Source organism: Triturus cristatus, chromosome 4_1 (genome assembly GCF_964204655.1).
Source record: "Triturus cristatus chromosome 4_1, aTriCri1.1, whole genome shotgun sequence".
NCBI lineage: Eukaryota > Metazoa > Chordata > Amphibia > Caudata > Salamandridae > Triturus > Triturus cristatus.
The window spans coordinates 246,741,248-246,760,064 of NC_140585.1; positions in this window are offsets into that span (position 1 = coordinate 246,741,248).

An 18,817-nucleotide genomic window follows, 5' to 3' on the forward strand; every position below is an offset into this window, starting at 1 on the left:
AGCGCCTCTCGCCGCCGCCACATCAATCGCCGATGCATCCCGGATTTCCACGCATCGTACCTCTGTGGCAAGTTCTTCCGACGCATCACATTGTGGTGTTTTCACTGTATTACTGTGAGTGTTGGTACAAATACACATTGCCTTTAGGATAAGCCTGTCTGCTCGTGCCAAGCTACCAAAGGGGGTGAGCAGGCATTATCTAAAGTGTGTATCCCCCTTACCCTGACTAGAAGCAAGGGTCCCTATTTGGACAAAGGTACCTACCTCTGCCAACTAGAGACCCCCATTTCTAACAGCGTTGACATGGAGTCCTGCAGTTTTTAGGGCTTGAAATACCTCTCTGCAGTGGAAAAGGTGTTGCTCCCACATAGAACTTAAATATTATGATATTGTCTATATAGGCGGATGAATAGGCTTGATGTTGATAGAGCACCTTATTTATGAGCTTTTGGAAAGTTTCTGGGGCTCCATGTAATTCAAAAGGGAGTACAGTGTATTTTTATAAACCAGTAGGGGTGCTAAAGGCTTTTTTTTTCTTGGTCTTCTACTCTAAGTGGTACCTGCCAGTAGCCCTCTGTAAGGTCGAGTGTGGATATATACTGAGCCTCACCTAATTTCTCAATTAATCACATCAACTCTTGGTAACGGGTAAGAGTCAAACTTAGAGCTAGCGTTGACTGCTCTGAAATCTATACAAAAACAGATCGAACCATCCGGTTTTGGAACTATCACAATAGGGGAGGACCAGTTGCTGCAAGATGGTTTTATGACCCGTAGGTGCAACATATTATCTTTCTCTGCTGTAATAGCATCTCGTCAGGCTGCTGGGATTCTATAAGGACGCTGTTTTATTACTTTCCCCGGGAAGGGGGGGGGGGGGGGGGGATAATAATGGTGTGCTCGACCAGACCAGTGTCGTTCTACTTCGGAGATCGGAAAAGATTGAGAAAAAGGAACTCAAGAGGTCATGAAAGGACGCTTTCTGTTCTTGTGTTAGGTTCTCATTTATGTTCAGTTGGTTTACAGAGGAAGTGGTAGGTATGGATTCTGGAAGAGCTAAGTGGGTGGCTTTACTGAGAGGTCCCAGCCACTTTTTAAGAAGGTTTATGTGGTATATTTGATTTCTGTTTGAGAACATTTGTAAACGATAGGTAGTAAGGCCTATCTTTTCGATGATCTCATAAGGACCCTTCCATTCTGCTTGTTTGTGGGGTATGGAGGATGGTAGGAAGACAAGTGCCCAATCATGAACTTTTAGTTGTCACCACTTCTTCCCTTGATGATAATACGTTTGTTGTTTTCTTTGGGCTTCTTCTAAATTTGCATAGGCGAAGTCTCGCAACTTCTGGATGCGTGTTCTTAATCCCTGTGTATATTTGAGAAGGCTCTGGATGTCTTCCTGTTTTTTTTGCTCCCTCGCTTCTCTTGTAATTTTTAGTAACGTTCGGGGTTGTCTGCCATAAAGGAGTTCAAAGGGGGAACAGACGAAGAGAGCGAGGGATAACAACATGTCCCATTTCCTCCTTTCTGTTGTCAACATTTTCTTTAGAGTAAGCTTAATGGTGACGTTGTACCTTTCACATAAACCATCCATTTGGGGATTGTTAGACCTGTCAGCCCTTTGGGTGGTCCCTCCTCATCATTATTTATTTTGTCCCACTTTTGCCTCAAACCCTGTTAGTATTTTTTCCTTTTTGGGAACCACCAGACTTTTTAGTATTGATGCAGATTCAGGGAGCCATTTTATCTACCCCTGGAACTTCTGTCTGAGGGCCTGAAACACATAATGGTGGCCACCCATTGTCACCTGTGACATCACTGGAACCTACCAGCACCTTCCAGAACATTCCAGAACCCTGTGACAGTGTGAGGCAGGTTTAGAATGTTGGGAAGGCATCTCCAGGTTGGCAGTTGGAGTTGGCAGTTGGCACCTGACTGGTGAAGAGAGAGCAGCAGAAACCTGAAGGAGGAAGGAGTGAGGCAACAGGGGTGGAAACTTGTGCCTGGAGTGGGGTCCAGAAACCCACCCTTGATACTAGTCCCTGCTGACTGAGCCCAGCCTGGAGCCCTGTGTGGGAGAAAGCAAGAAAAACCATCTTAAGGACCTGGACAGCCGGAACAGGCCTTAAAAGTAAAGAACAGCAAGTTCCTGACCTGGTTACTGGTATCTTCTTGAAGTCCGACGTCGAGAAGCCTGGAGACCTGGAGCCCGAGGTGGAGAAGCGGCGCTGACTGGAAAGCAGACGTCGTAGCCGGAGCCGCCAGAGGTCGAGAGAGGGCGCCGACGGAGGTCGTGGAGAGTACCAGAGGTCGAGGAGGAAGTCACCCGAGGTCGAGTGTGCGGCGTCGACGGGGGAGTGAAGTCCGCCCTCCGGAGTCGCCGGAGACCGAGGTGAAGTGTGCCGGAGGTCGGGAGTGGAGATCGCACTCCGGAGCCGCCCGAAGTCGACATCGAGCCAAGATTGCCCGACGTCATCGAACCGGAGGTCGACATCGAGCCGAGGCCGCCGACATCGAACCGGAGCCGCCCGAAGTCGACATCGAGCCGAGACTGCCCTACGTCATCGAACCGGAGGTCGACATCGAGCCGAGGCCGCCGACATCGAACCGGAGCCGCCCGAAGTCGACATCGAGCCAAGATTGCCCGACGTCATCGAACCGGAGGTCGACATCGAACCGAGGCCGCCGACATCGAACCGGAACCGCCTCCCGGCGTCGACAAGAACTGTCATTGAGCCGAGGCCGCTGATATCGAGCCGGAGCCGCCTCACGGCGTCGACACGACTCCAGCGGCGTCGGAACTTCATAAAAAGGGCAGTAAGTGGAATAGAGGGCACCTAAGGCCCTGTGAAGCCCTAAGAGACCATCGTAGGGGCTAGAGAGGTGCTGGAACCAGCTTGATTGTGCCAGGGGTGAGCTGAGACTAATACAGAGGGGTTGTGTAGTGTGGGAGAGCCAGATCTCTAGATCCCCCCTTGATCTACCTCAGTTTAGGCCTCAGCCTTGTCCAAGCCAGGGAGTATACCCCTCAGGCCATCCAAATCTCTACAAGCTGGGATTGGGTCAAATCATCCCATAGTACCTCAGGAATGTGAACTGATTTTCAAGTGTCACTGTTGGCTTTTATTATTTATTGAGAGCACTGTATTTATTGTATTCATCCTATTTATTGCCTCACAGTATTTATTGCCTCACAGTATTTATTGTTCACAGTATTTATTGTCGCACAGTATTTATTGTCTCGCAGTATTTATTGCCTCATAATATTTAATTGCCTTTTATGTAATGCACTTATATTTATGCCTGGATTATTTATGATCTACCTTATTTATTGAATCGTTAAGATAGTATTTATTTGACGTACCCTTCCACAGGAAAAGCCTTGTGTACTGTGATTGTATTATTATTTATTTATTTAATCAGCAACTAAGAGAAAAGAAGATAAAGAGATATATTTTCAGTATAATTTTTAAGGTGTAGTGTCGTTTTTGGAACGGAAGAACGCATGGTTATTGTGAGGGTGTGACGTATGCTTAACACGGTGCCTGATCCCTGACCACTCGAGCCAAGCTACCACAGTGTGTCTGGGAGAACACACCACCACCCTTCCGGTGTGGGAGTGTGTTTTTCTAACATAATTGGTGTTCAGTGGTGGGATAGAGCTGTGCCTACGTATACTCGACAATAACTGTGGGTAGTCCATAGGCCTACACCGGGAGTTTTCTCCAAGCGGACTTCCTAATTGTGAGTTTTTGTTTTTTCCAAATTTACTCTGGTGGTGGGAGGAGGTATTATAAAAGGTACCCCCCTGCATAGCTTCTGCAAATAACTGTCCTCTGACCTGAGTGGGCAAGATGGAGTTTGTACTGGAGAATTTAGAAACGTACACTGTGGCCCAACTCAGGGAGTTTTGTCAGCGGGAGGGGGTGTATTGTCCCCCAGGAGCAAAGAAGGGTGCACTCCAAACCAGCTTAAGGGCTTGGGGGGAGGCACGACGAGAAAGCAAGGCTGAGGAGGAGGACAGGGATAGAGAGCCCGACAGTGAGGGAGCTGGTTTGTACCAACCTGAGGTGGGGAACCTGTTAGCGGGGCCCAGGACACTTTCCAGGAAGGGCAGCAGTGCCTCTAGCGGTGGCTTGTCTGAAGTGGAGTTAACAGACCGGAGGGAGAAAAGACAGCTCACATGGGACTTAGCAAGGCTGGAGAAAGAGAAGGAGGAACAGAGGATGGCTCATGAGCTGAGGTTAAGGGAGATAGATCTCCAGATCCTACGAGCCGGGGCACACCCTATTCCTAATGGTGGCAGCGAAGAAAGAGAGTTCACCAGGGAACCCAAACCCTATTTGCCGAAAGACATAGTGGCTAGCTATGGTGTGGGCGACGATATTGCCAAGTGGCTAGCGGCCTATGAGGTCTCATTAAGGGCCCATGGGGTTCCAGAGAAGTACTGGGGAGGGGGATTGTACAGGTACATGCCTCCAGCTGGTAGGGATGCATTATTGGCCCTAGAGCAGGATGAGCAGACCCACTACCCCACCATGAAAGTGGCGCTCATATGAAAGTTTGGACTAACACCCGAGAAATACAGACAGAAGTTCCGGGGTAACCACAAACTGGGCACACAGAATTGGGTGGACTTCCTGGATTATGCAAAGAAGGCATTAGAGGGTTGGATTCAGGGCAGTGAAGTAAGGAACTACGAGGGGTTGTTTGATTTAGTATTGAAGGAACACCTGCTCGAAAAATGTTTCCCTGAACTGCGTCAACACCTGGTGGATAGCAAGCTGACCAATCCCCGGAACCTTGCTGAGGAGGCGGACATTTGGGCTAGTACCCGGGTGTCCACAAGGGGGACTGGAGGGGATACTCAAAAGGCCGGACAGGGCGCCCCCCAGAAGAAAGAGGGGGGGGGAAAAGAAAAAGGAGTTCTCCAAAGGCCCCCAAAATAATTTCCAAGGAAAGGGAACAGGATTCACCCCTAGGGCTAACCCACCCAGAAGCCCTAATCCTGGCCAGAGTCAGCAGCCAAGGGTTGTCCATTGCTTCGAGTGCGGTGGCGTTGGACACTATAAGGGAGATGCGAAGTGCCCAAAACGACCACCCCCTCCCATTGGAGGAAAGGCCCCCGGAGTAGCTAGTGTAGTGCTCGGGGAGGAGATGCCTTTAATTAAGGGAAGGGAGTGGGCGGGTGTCACTTTAGTGTCCCTGGGAGAACGGGAGATGGTTCCTAAGATCCAGGTGCCCGCAAATACCGTAAAGTATGGGCAGTGGGTCACCATCAACGGCCAAAGGGGGGAGGCTCTGAGAGACACAGGAGCCAGTATGACTATGGTGCGTAGCCAACTGGTGTCTCCAGAGCAGGTGATTCCCGATGTACTCCACCCTGCCGCGATGGCTGACGGCAGAATGGGCCACTATCCGGTGGCCGAGGTTCCCTTTGAATGGGAGGGGGTTGCAGGTTCACTTCGAGTTGCCGTAAGCCCTGCCGTGCCAGTCGATTGTCTGCTAGGGAATGACATGGAGCACAATGCTTGGAAAGAGGTGGAATACCGGACTCACACTGAGATGCTGGGTACACCTGTCTGGGCCTGTGTGAGCACAGGGTCCGCGACTACCCGGAGAGGGAGTTCGTTCAGGCTGGAGCCTGGAACAAAGGCCCAGCCAGCTGCCGATCAAGGGAAGAACCGAGGACAGGAGGAGCCTGCCTCGGCGTCCGCACCCCGTAGGACGGATACCCACACAATAACCATGCGTGCATCCGTTCCAAAAACGACACTACACCTTAAAAATTATACTGAAAATATATCTCTTTATCTTCTTTTCTCTTAGTTGCTGATTCAATAAATAATAATACAATCACAGTACACAAGGCTTTTCCTGTGGTAGGGTAAGTCAAATAAATAATACTTCAACGATTCAATAAATAAGGTAGATCATAAATAATCAAGGCATAAATATAAGTGTATTACATAAAAGGCAATTAAATATTACGAGGCCATAAATACTGCGAGACAATAAATACTGTGCGACAATAAATACTGTGAAACATTAAATACTGTAAGGCAATAAATACTGTGAGGCAATAAATAGGATTAATACAATAAATACAGTGCTCTCAATAAATAATAAAAGCCAACAGTGACACCTGAAAATCAGTTCACATTCCTGAGGTACTATGGGATGATTTGACCCAATCCCAGCTTGAAGAGTTTTGGATGACCTGAGGGGTGTACTACTTGGCTTGGACAAGGCTGAGGCCTAAACTGAGGTAGATCAAGGGGGAATCTAGAGATCTGGCTCTCCCACACTACACAACCCCTCTGTATTAGTCTCAGCTCACCCCTGGCACTATCAAACTGGTTCCAGCACCTCTCTAGCCTCTAGGATGGTCTCTTAGGGCTCCACAGGGCCTTAGGCGCCCTCTATTCCACTTACTGCCCTTTTTATGAAGTTCCGGCGCCGCTGGAGTCGTGTCGACGCCGTGAGGCGGTTCCGGTTCGATGTCGGCGGCCTCGGCGCAATGACAGTTCTTGACGACGCCGGTAGGCGGTTCCGGTTCGATGTCGGCGGCCTCGGCTCGATGTCGACCTCCGGTTCGATGACGTCGGGCAGTCTTGGCTCGATGTCGACTTCGGGCGGCTCCGGTTCGATGTCGGCGGCCTCGGCTCGATGTCGACCTCCGGGCGGCTCCGGTTCGATGACGTCGGGCGGCCTTGGCTCGATGTCGACTTCCGGCGGCTCCGGAGTGCGATCTCCACTCCCGACCTCCGGTGCTCCTTTCCTCAGGTTCCGGCGACTCCGGAGTGCGACCTCCACTCCCGACCTCCGGCACGATTCTCTTCAGGTTCCGGCGACTCCGGAGTGCGATCTCCACTCCCGACCTCCGGCACGCTTCACCTCGGTCTCCGGCGACTCCGGAGGGCGGACTTCACTCCCCCGTCGACGCCGCACACTCGACCTCAGGTGACTTCCTCCTCGACCTCTGGTACTCTCCACGACCTCCGTCGGCGCCCTCTCTCGACCTCTGGCGGCTCCGGGTACGACGTCTGCTTTCCAGTCAGCTCCGCTTCTCCACCTCGGGCTCCAGGTCTCCAGGCTTCTCGACGTCGGACTTCAAGAAGTTACCAGTAACCAGGTCAGGAACGTGCTGTTCTTTACTTTTAAGGCCTGTTCCTGCTGTCCAGGTCCTTAAGATGGTTTTTCTTGCTTTCTCCCACACAGGGCTCCAGGCTGGGCTCAGTCAGTAGGGACTAGTATCAAGGGTGGGTTTCTGGACCCCACTCCAGGCACAAGTTTCCACCCCTGCTGCCTCACTCCTTCCTCCTTCAGGTTTCTGCAGCTCTCTCTTCACCAGTCAGGTGCCAACTGCCAACTCCAACTGCCAACCTGGAGATGCCTTCCCAACATTCTAAACCTGCCTCACACTGTCACAGGGTTCTGGAATGTTCTGGAAGGTGCTGGTAGGGTCCAGTGATGTCACAGGTGACAATGGGTGGCCACCATTTTGTGTTTCAGGCCCTCAGACAGAAGTTCCAGGGGTAGATAAAATAGCTCCCTGAATCTGCATCAATACTAAAAAGTCTGGTGGTTCCCAAAAAGGAAAAAATACTAACAGGGTTTGAGGCAAGAGTGGGACAAAATAAATAATGATGAGGAGGAACCACCCAAAGGGCTGACAGGTCTAACACGCGTCCCCCCCCAGCTGAAAGTGGGGAGAGCTACCCAACCCCTTGGGAGTTCTCATCACTAAGGCGGAAATACCTTGAGAGACTGTCTGCATTGGCGTGGTCCACTCCAGGCCGATGTTCCACCTGAAAGTCCATTCCCTGTAGGGAGATAGACCACCTCAACAACTTGGGATTCTCCCCCTTCATCTGCATCAGCCAACGAAGGGGTCTGTGGTCGGTCTGAACTAGGAAGTGCGAGCCAAACAGGTATGGCCGCAACTTCTTCAGAGCCCATACCACTGCAAAGGCTTCACGCTCTATTGCACTCCACTTCCGTTCCCTGGGAAGTAGTCTCCGGGATAGGAAGACCACGGGTTGATCCAGACCCTCTTCATTGAGTTGCGATAATATTGCCCCAATGCCATGTTCTGATGCATCCGTCTGGACAATGAACTCCTTGGAAAAGTCTGGGGCCCTTAAGACCGGGGCCTCGCACATGGCTTTCTTCAGCTTGACGAAGGCCTGCTGACAAGCCTCCGTCCAGACTACCCGTCGAGGTTGTTTCTTGGACGTAAGCTCCGTGAGGGGGGCCACGATGGTACCGTATCCCTTCACGAAGCGGCGGTAGTATCCGGTGAGGGAGTTCGTTCAGGCTGGAGCCTGGAACAAAGGCCCAGCCAGCTGCTGATCAAGGGAAGAACCGAGGACAGGAGGAGCCTGCCTCGGCGTCCGCACCCCGTAGGACGGATAGGCCACCGGAGGTGGTGGACCAGGAGTCTGCGGTGGGGGATGTCACCAAACTGGAGGACCTCCCCATCCCGGCTGAGTGGCACGTGGAGGGAGGCCCGACCAGGGAGGAATTCTGCCAGGGCCAGGAGGAGTGCCCTACCCTTGAGGGACTGAGGCGACAGGCCGAAGCCCAGGCAGCAGGGAACGTTGAAGGGAACTACAGTGTTTACTGGGAGGATGGCCTCCTCTACAGTGAACCCAAGGCACCCCTACATGGATCGTCACGAGCCTTGGTAGTCCCTCAACGTTATCGAGCCTTCCATCTGGAGTTGGCTCACGAGATCCCATTGGCAGGACACCTAGGGCAAGACAAGACCTTCGCCCGTCTTGTCCCACACTTTTATTGGCCTCAGATGAAAGTGTCGTCCGACACCTACTGCCGGACATGTGTGTCTTGCCAAGCCAGTGGGAAAACAGGGGTGAAGCTGAAAGCTCCCCTGGAACCACTTCCTGTCGTTAGCACCCCCTTTGAAAGGGTGGGCATCGACATTGTGGGTCCATTAGATCCGCCTACTACAGCTGGTCACAGGTTTATCCTGGTTTTGGTGGATCATGCCACACGGTACCCAGAGGCTATACCTCTGAGGACCATTACTGCACCTGTTGTGGCTAGGGCCCTGATGGGAATCTTTACCCGAGTGGGTTTTCCCAAGGAAGTTGTGTCCGACAGGGGGACCAACTTCATGTCAGCATACATGCGGGCCATGTGGAAGGAGTGTGGAGTGACCTACCGGTTCACAACTCCTTACCACCCCCAGACCAATGGTCTGGTGGAGAGGTTTAACAAAACCTTGAAAGGCATGATTAGAAGTCTGCCTGAAAGCCTGCGGAGGAAATGGGACGTCCTCCTACCCTGTCTATTGTTTTCCTACAGGGAAGTGCCACAGAAGGGAGTGGGCTTCAGCCCCTTCGAGCTTTTGTATGGGCACCCTGTGCGTGGACCTCTCAGCCTGGTGAGAGACGGATGGGAAAGAACTCCCAGAAACCTTCTCCAGGACGTGGTGAGCTACATGCTGGCCTTCCGAAGCCAAATGGCTAAGATGTGGAAGCAAGCTTCTGACAACTTGGAGGCCAGCCAAGCAGTAATGAAGGCGTGGTATGACCACAACGCTCACCCGGTGGAGTTGGAGCCTGGCCAGAAGGTGTGGGTGATCGAACCAGGAGAGCTTAGCGCCCTCCAGCATCGCTGGTCAGGACCCTTTGAGGTATTGGAGAAGAAGGGTAAGGCTACCTACTTGGTGGATCTTAAGACCCCTCGTCAGCCCCTACGGGTGCTGCATGCCAACCGCCTCAAACCCCACCACGAGAGGCCCGAAGTCATTTTGATGATGGTGACTGACGGAGCAGAGGACGTGGAAAGCGAGCCTCTCCCCGATTTGTTTGCGTCTCAAGAGAAGGATGGGTCGGTGGAGGGAGTGATTCTCTCCCCATCTCTAACTCCTGAACAGCCGGAGGACTGCCGCCAGGTCCTGGGACAGTACTCTTCGTTGTTCTCCCTTGTTCCGGGTAGGACTCACCTGTGCGTCCATGATGTGGACACAGGAGACAGCCCACCTGTGAAGTCCAAGATCTACCGGATGTCAGACAAGGTGAAGGCCAGCATTCACAGTGAAGTCACTAAGATGCTGGAGCTAGGAGTGATCGAACCTTCCAGCAGCCCCTGGTCCAGTCCGGTGGTGCTAGTACCAAAAGCCGCACCACCGGGTGCCCAACCGGAACTGAGGTTCTGTGTGGACTACCGGGGACTGAACTCAGTAACCAAGACTGATGCTCATCCGATCCCAAGGGCGGATGAATTGATTGACCGGCTGGGAGCTGCCCAATATCTAAGTACCTTTGACCTTACTTCTGGGTACTGGCAGATCTCTCTGACTGACGGAGCTAGGGAAAGGTCAGCCTTCTCCACGCCCAATGGCCACTACCAGTTCTGTGTGATGCCCTTTGGGCTCAAGAACGCACCTGCCACGTTTCAGCGTCTGGTGAACCAGATCCTCACTGGAATGGAGAGTTTCTCTGCTGCTTATCTGGATGACATAGCCGTCTTCAGTAACAGCTGGGAGGATCACTTGCGTCACCTGTGTGAGAAGTTGGCCTGATGTATGATGTCACTAGTTATAGTGTACACCTTATATCAGTCCAAATACCCTTATGGTGATTGGTTGTAAAGTCAACCTTATAGACCAGCTATCCTAGTGGTAGCATGGACAAGAGCAGTCTTAGGCTAAACTCTGAATGGCATGTGAAGCCAGCTGTGATACCATATATAATCCCTTGAATACCAAATGAAAGGACACCACAACAGATATATATATAAAATAAAGTGTATTTATTCTAAGCAAACCCTCAGCACTCTTTATGAGTTTAGAGGTAAGTACAACACAGTCTTATTAATGCATACAGTAAGTCACACAGGTAAGTAATACAGTTAGGCCCTAGGGGCCACGCAAACCATATACTAAATAAGTGGTATAAGAACCACTGTCACGGAAATAGAATAGGCCTAGGCCTAGGGAATCGCTGGGGCTACACTACACTAGCGTTAGTTAGGAAGTGGGAGGCCCACGGGATTCGTGTGCAGAGTGGAAACACTCACGCGTAATGCGTAAAAGTCAATAGCAATGTTACAGTTTAGAAATAGATAGATTTAGGACACTTCCGGAGTAGCGAGGAAGTTGAGACTTGAAAACTAGACACTAGGATAGTCACTATCCTGATGAGCACCGGAGTACCCAAGTTACCTAGCCCACAGGCTGCGGGTGCATAGGGGTGAAGATGCGTCGTTTTCGTCGTCGACTCCTATGGATGCCTGAAGAAAGATGCTGACAGGCAGTCAGGGGAGAGTGTCCGGTGGATCCCAAGGCTGGGATCAAGAAGAGAAGAAACCTGCAAGCAGAAGGGACAGAGTCAAGGTCACTAGCCAGTGACCACGTGGAGCCAGGAAGGAACCAGGCGATGTCGTGAAGAGTTGCAGGTGAAGGTGAAGCTTGTCGCTGCAGCCAGGAGGACCAGGAAGCGTCGAGGACGACCAGGACCAGGAGGCGAGCTGTCCCACGAAGGCTCTTGCTGTCGGCGGCGTCGAAGTTGGACTAGGACTCACCAAGCCTTGGCAAGCGGAACCCACGAAGAACAAGGGACTTGCTTCTGGTGCAGACCAGGAAGGTCTGGGGTGCTTCTTCTTTGCAGAGAAGCGGGAGCCAGTCTGGAGGAGCCAAACCAGCGCAGAAGATTTCAGGGAGCGTCGTCACAAAGGCCACTAGCCAGCGGGCAAGCAACCGGACAGACGCGGCAAGCAGGAAAATGCTGAAGGGCCCCACGCAGGACTCGTGGAGTGTGGGGGGCTGGTCTTCGGTGCAGATGGTACTTGGGGTTGGGGCTTCTCAATCCCCGGTGCACAACTTCGAGGGTACCTCAGAAGCTGCGCTGTAAGTTACTAGCCACTTTTCCCAGGTAGCCGGTCCCACGTCGCTCGTCGCCTCCACGGATCTCAGCTCTGCTGCAGATGTGGATGAGGGTCGGAGAAGTCTGGAAATCAAGGCTCTGGTCGGGCTCTGCAGTCGGTTCCTCGTCGAACGTTTCACAAAGCAAAGGGTAGTCACTTGATGGTGCCTGTTTGCACAGGGTAGCCACTCCTTGGCTACAAGGGAGATTCTTCAGTCTTCTTCTTTCGTCGAATGTCGAAGGTCCAGAGTTTCTGTTCAGTTTTGCAGGTTCAGGATAATCTAAAGTCTTGAGGCCCAACTCCCACTCTTATACTAATCTGGGGGGCTGGGATACCTGCTAGGTCACGCCTTATGGGTGGGACCTGGGAGGGGGTGGTTACACCCACTTCCCTTTGTCCAGTTTCGCGCCAGAGCTGGGGCTGGAGTGCCCCAGCGCCGGTTTGAACTGGACTATGCAAGGAACACCTTGTGTGCCCCAGGCATGTCTCATTCCTTTCAGCCCACCCTGCCCCAATACACTAAAGGCTGTCTGGGGAGGTGCTAGCACCTCCCCAAGCAGGAAACCTATTGTCCAGGCCTCCCTGGCTGGGATCACTCCCAGCTGCAGGAGGTCAGACTTGTGTCGTGGCAGCAGCATCCATTTTGTGATGCTGAGGCTTTGGTCAGAGGCTAACAGTTGAAGTATGATTTTAACATGTCTTTCCCTCTAGAAGGGGGGAATAATATTCTCATGCCCAGAAATGGCATGGGGGTATTATTCCCGAGTGTTAGACACCTTACACAACATGTTTTGATAAAGCCAAACCATAGTTACCATAACCGTCTAAGATTATAAGGTACTTTAAGAGTATATGGTAGGCTATATCATAGAACAGCTATAAGGACATGGTTCCGAAAGCTGCAGACAGGCTCAGCTCATGCTAGAGCACCATCTCACATGTTACCAAGCACTCTGCCTCCAGGATTGTTAAGGCCTGCCATAGGAGTGACTGATAGGTACACATGTGTCTATATATAAGGTAGATATAGATATACTATATCTAAGCAAGGGGTGATTACACAACCTTGCCCCAGCTGAGTGATCAGCCAGTTGTGTCTGATTGGAAGGCCAGACCAGGGGTGGCATAATACATGCTGCAGCCCCTGGGAGGCCTAGGGTACACCTATGCCCTGGGTACCTAGGGTACACTGTACAGGGTCCAATAAGGTGATCCTTACCAATTGGTTATGTACCTAGGGTACATGGAGTCCATTTTACAGAGAGAGCAGACAGCCTGAGACCCTGAATGGCAGGATCTCAGGCCAACTAAGTCGAAAAACCAGCTAGACACTAGGCAAAAAGTTGGGGGTAACCATAGTCAGATATCCACCTTCCTACACAACCCCCCCCCCAAACGAAAGGAGATAAGGCTGGCCTTGACAAGGTAAGCCTCTATTGCCTGAGTGGCCATATAAGGAAGAACCAGCACTGGCATGGTTACCCCCTGTCTCATGGTCCACTAAGCAATCCCTCATCCTAAAGATATCATAGGGTCTCCACCATAGGGAATCTCTACCTTTGGTGTGTCTTTGCACAGTAAAAGGCTGGTGTTGAGATGGAGTACTGAAGTGAGTGTCCCCAAAGTGAGGCCTCAGCTTCCTCCAATCATCCTCCACCATGGATGCCTTTCTTTCTCTAACTGAGTTGCTCTGTGCTCTCAGGGTCAGCCTCTGGCTACCTAAAGCTGGAGGCTGGGTCCCTTTTGTGGGCTTACTGGAGGGACAGGTCAGGTTTGGGGCCCTAAGGTCCCATGTTTGCCTGTGCCCAACAGAATCCCTCTGGGGGAGGTCCCTAACTACCTGTGAAGGGGAGCCCTCAGGAATGTTTTTACCCATCACCTGGCTAGGGCTACTAGCCAGGCAATCCTCATTCTTTTGATTGGGGGGTTCTTGTGGACAGGGGCCCTCTTGGGGTCCACTGGCCTCCCTGACCTCTGCAGCCCTGGGCTGACTGAGGCAGGGTAGAGAGAGGCAGGCTACCTGCACCAGACTGGGTCCCACCTTGGAAGGGGCCACTGACATCAGAGGCTCTGCCAGGCCAGGCCTGGCTACCTCTGGGGCAGTTCCTTCACAAGGGGTGAGGTCAGATCCCTGAGGAGGCTGACCTCTTCCTAATGTCTGGGGAGAGGGAGACTTTTCTTCCTCCCCACTACTCTCTGTTTGTGTGGAGTGATCCATAGTTTCAGGCTTCACTACACCTATATCAGTCTGAGTGTGGGCTGAGACCATTACAGCCTTGCCAACCTTTTCAGGAAGGCACTCAGTTTGTGTTTGAGCTGTGACTGTCACAGCTCTGCCAATTTCTACAGGGAAGTCTGTCTGTGCCTGGGCTGTGGCTACCACTGCCCTTCCAACCTTTTCAGGGAGGAAAGCTACTTGGACAGGGGTTGTGACTGGCACAACCCCACTACCCTTTTTGGAAAGGCCTACCATTTTAGAATGGGTGTCTTGTTCAACTCCAGCCCAAGCTGAGAGTTCTAAGTCATTCCCCAGTAAGCAGTCCACAGGCAAGGTTGGAGACACTGCCACCCTTTTAGGGCCAGTGACCCCTCCCCAGCTGAGACATACCTCTGCCATGGGATGACTGTTCTGTTTGCCATCAATGTTAGTTACCTGGTATGAGAAACCAGGCAAAAGCTGCTCAGAGGGAACTAGCCTATGGGCCACCATAGTGATGCTAGCTCCAGTGTCTCTGTAGGCCTCAGCTTTTCTACCATTGATGTAGGGTTCCTGTCTGTACCTACCCAAAGTGTTGGGACAGGCAGTGAAGTTGGCAAACCCCATGCCACCATCACAGACAAGAGTAGCTGCTGTAGGGGAATTGGCTAAGCCAGAGTCCCCCTGTGTTCCCCAAGAAAACCCAACCAAATTTTTGGGGGAACTCCCACCACCTGGGGGATTACTGCTGACAGTAATAGGTGGTGTGACAGGAGTAGTTGGAGGAACAGTTTTGTTTTTAGCCTGTGGACAACTGCTGTCAGTTTTCCAATGCCCAGGTGTTTTACACACATGGCAGTAAGGCTTTTTAACTGTGGTAGAGGAGGGAGCTTGGGACCCACCACCCTGTGTGGAGTTTTGGGGCCCTGAGGAAGATTTCTCTTTTGCTTTATCCCCACCCTTCTCTTGAGGCTTGGTGGTATCTTTCTTTTGGTCACCACCCTGATTTTTAGGCCTAATCCTGGTCCTGACCCATTTATCTGCCCTCTTTCCCAATTCTTGGGGAGAGGTCAAATCTGAGTCTACCAGGTGTTGATGGAGAAGCTGGTTCTGACAATTACTAAGGATCTGCTCCCTCATAATCAAGTTGTACAATCCTGTATAGTCCTGCACCTTGCTGCCATTTAACCAACCTTCCAAAGCCTTAGTGGCACAATCCACAAAATCAGACCAGTCCTGTGTCTGTGTCTTCTGGGTGTCTCTGAACAACAACCTATATTGCTCAGTGGTTAAGCCAAACCCATCTATCAGAGCACTCTTCAGGACTTTGTAATTGTTTGCATCCTCATCACTGACTGTGAGGAGCTTGTCTCTACCTTTGTCAGAAAAGGAGAGCCACAAGATAGCTGCCCACTGACTTTGGGGTACCTGCTGTACTTTGCAGGCCCTCTCCAAAGCAGTCATCCATTTGTGGATGTCATCCCCATTCTGATATGGGGGGACTATCTTGCTTAGGTTTCTATGGTCATAAGACCTATCACTATCTCTAGGAATGTTGCTGCCACCAGTGGGTTCTGACCCACACAATTTTTGCTCTCTAGCCAGAGCAAGCTTCTCTTTGGCAAGGGCAATTTCTTCCCTCTGAATCCTCAGATTAGCTTCCCTCATTCTGGCTTTATGCTCCTTTCTCTCAGGTGAAGTCATTCCCCTGTGAGAGGAAGCATTAGAGATGCTAGAAACATGGGAGTGGATGGATTCCCTTGAAGGGGATCTGTCCCTCCTGCTTCTCTGTGAAAGCCTACTTGGGGGTCTGTATGGGGGGACCCCATGCAAACTCCCATGTAAACTTAGGTTAGCCTGGCTAAGTCTTCCTACTTGGCCCTGGCTGTCTACCTCTTCATCTGAAGTCTCCTCTGACTCCTCTGTGGTGGGTAGACCCTCCTCTGTGCCTAGGGCACCTTCCTGAGATGCCCTCTGAGCATCATACTCCTCTAGGAGTTGTCTTAACTGAAGGAGGGTAGGGTTTGCACCCTGTTTTATTCCCCTGGAGGTACACAACTGTCTCATCTCCTGGAATGTTAAGGTATCATATCTAGAGGGGATCTTTTGCAGACCTGATCCTCCTGAGAGAGCATCTACTTGATCTACTCTCAGAGACATGATCTAGTGAGGGTGTGGTGTGCACCTACCTACACTAGTTGTATCTACTAAACCTTTCTAGTAGTTGTAGTCAGGGTGTGTTATTCCCTTCAACCTACAACTACAAAGTCCAGTAGGACTTAAGTATAATAATCTATGTTATATGTACCTAGACAATATCTGTGTGATCTTTCAATTTAGTATCTCAAGATTACAATGGTATTACAACAGCAAGCTCAGATCCCAACCGCTGCTCACCAATGTGAGAAGTTGGCCTGATGTATGATGTCACTAGTTATAGTGTACACCTTATATCAGTCCAAATACCCTTATGGTGATTGGTTGTAAAGTCAACCTTATAGACCAGCTATCCTAGTGGTAGCATGGACAAGAGCAGTCTTAGGCTAAACTCTGAATGGCATGTGAAGCCAGCTGTGATACCATATATAATCCCTTGAATACCAAATGAAAGGACACCACAACAGATATATATATAAAATAAAGTGTATTTATTCTAAGCAAACCCTCAGCACTCTTTATGAGTTTAGAGGTAAGTACAACACAGTCTTATTAATGCATACAGTAAGTCACACAGGTAAGTAATACAGTTAGGCCCTAGGGGCCACGCAAACCATATACTAAATAAGTGGTATAAGAACCACTGTCACGGAAATAGAATAGGCCTAGGCCTAGGGAATCGCTGGGGCTACACTACACTAGCGTTAGTTAGGAAGTGGGAGGCCCACGGGATTCGTGTGCAGAGTGGAAACACTCACGCGTAATGCGTAAAAGTCAATAGCAATGTTACAGTTTAGAAATAGATAGATTTAGGACACTTCCGGAGTAGCTAGGAAGTTGAGACTTGGAAACTAGACACTAGGATAGTCACTATCCTGATGAGCACCGGAGTACCCAAGTTACCTAGCCCACAGGCTGCGGGTGCATAGGGGTGAAGATGCGTCGTTTTCGTCGTCGACTCCTATGGATGCCTGAAGAAAGATGCTGACAGGCAGTCAGGGGAGAGTGTCCGGTGGATCCCAAGGCTGGGATCAAGAAGAGAAGAAACCTGCAAGCAGAAGGGACAGAGTCAAGGTCACTAGCCAGTGACCACGTGGAGCCAGGAAGGAACCAGGCGATGTCGTGAAGAGTTGCAGGTGAAGGTGAAGCTTGTCGCTGCAGCCAGGAGGACCAGGAAGCGTCGAGGACGACCAGGACCAGGAGGCGAGCTGTCCCACGAAGGCTCTTGCTGTCGGCGGCGTCGAAGTTGGACTAGGACTCACCAAGCCTTGGCAAGCGGAACCCACGAAGAACAAGGGACTTGCTTCTGGTGCAGACCAGGAAGGTCTGGGGTGCTTCTTCTTTGCAGAGAAGCGGGAGCCAGTCTGGAGGAGCCAAACCAGCGCAGAAGATTTCAGGGAGCGTCGTCACAAAGGCCACTAGCCAGCGGGCAAGCAACCGGACAGACGCGGCAAGCAGGAAAATGCTGAAGGGCCCCACGCAGGACTCGTGGAGTGTGGGGGGCTGGTCTTCGGTGCAGATGGTGCTTGGGGTTGGGGCTTCTCAATCCCCGGTGCACAACTTCGAGGGTACCTCAGAAGCTGCGCTGTAAGTTACTAGCCACTTTTCCCAGGTAGCCGGTCCCACGTCGCTCGTCGCCTCCACGGATCTCAGCTCTGCTGCAGATGTGGATGAGGGTCGGAGAAGTCTGGAAATCAAGGCTCTGGTCGGGCTCTGCAGTCGGTTCCTCGTCGAACGTTTCACAAAGCAAAGGGTAGTCACTTGATGGTGCCTGTTTGCACAGGGTAGCCACTCCTTGGCTACAAGGGAGATTCTTCAGTCTTCTTCTTTCGTCGAATGTCGAAGGTCCAGAGTTTCTGTTCAGTTTTGCAGGTTCAGGATAATCTAAAGTCTTGAGGCCCAACTCCCACTCTTATACTAATCTGGGGGGCTGGGATACCTGCTAGGTCACGCCTTATGGGTGGGACCTGGGAGGGGGTGGTTACACCCACTTCCCTTTGTCCAGTTTCGCGCCAGAGCTGGGGCTGGAGTGCCCCAGCGCCGGTTTGAACTGGACTATGCAAGGAACACCTTGTGTGCCCCAGGCATGTCTCATTCCTTTCAGCCCACCCTGCCCCAATACACTAAAGGCTGTCTGGGGAGGTGCTAGCACCTCCCCAAGCAGGAAACCTATTGTCCAGGCCTCCCTGGCTGGGATCACTCCCAGCTGCAGGAGGTCAGACTTGTGTCGTGGCAGCAGCATCCATTTTGTGATGCTGAGGCTTTGGTCAGAGGCTAACAGTTGAAGTATGATTTTAACATGTCTTTCCCTCTAGAAGGGGGGAATAATATTCTCATGCCCAGAAATGGCATGGGGGTATTATTCCCGTGTGTTAGACACCTTACACGACATGTTTTGATAAAGCCAAACCATAGTTACCATAACCGTCTAAGATTATAAGGTACTTTAAGAGTATATGGTAGGCTATATCATAGAACAGCTATAAGGACATGGTTCCGAAAGCTGCAGACAGGCTCAGCTCATGCTAGAGCACCATCTCACATGTTACCAAGCACTCTGCCTCCAGG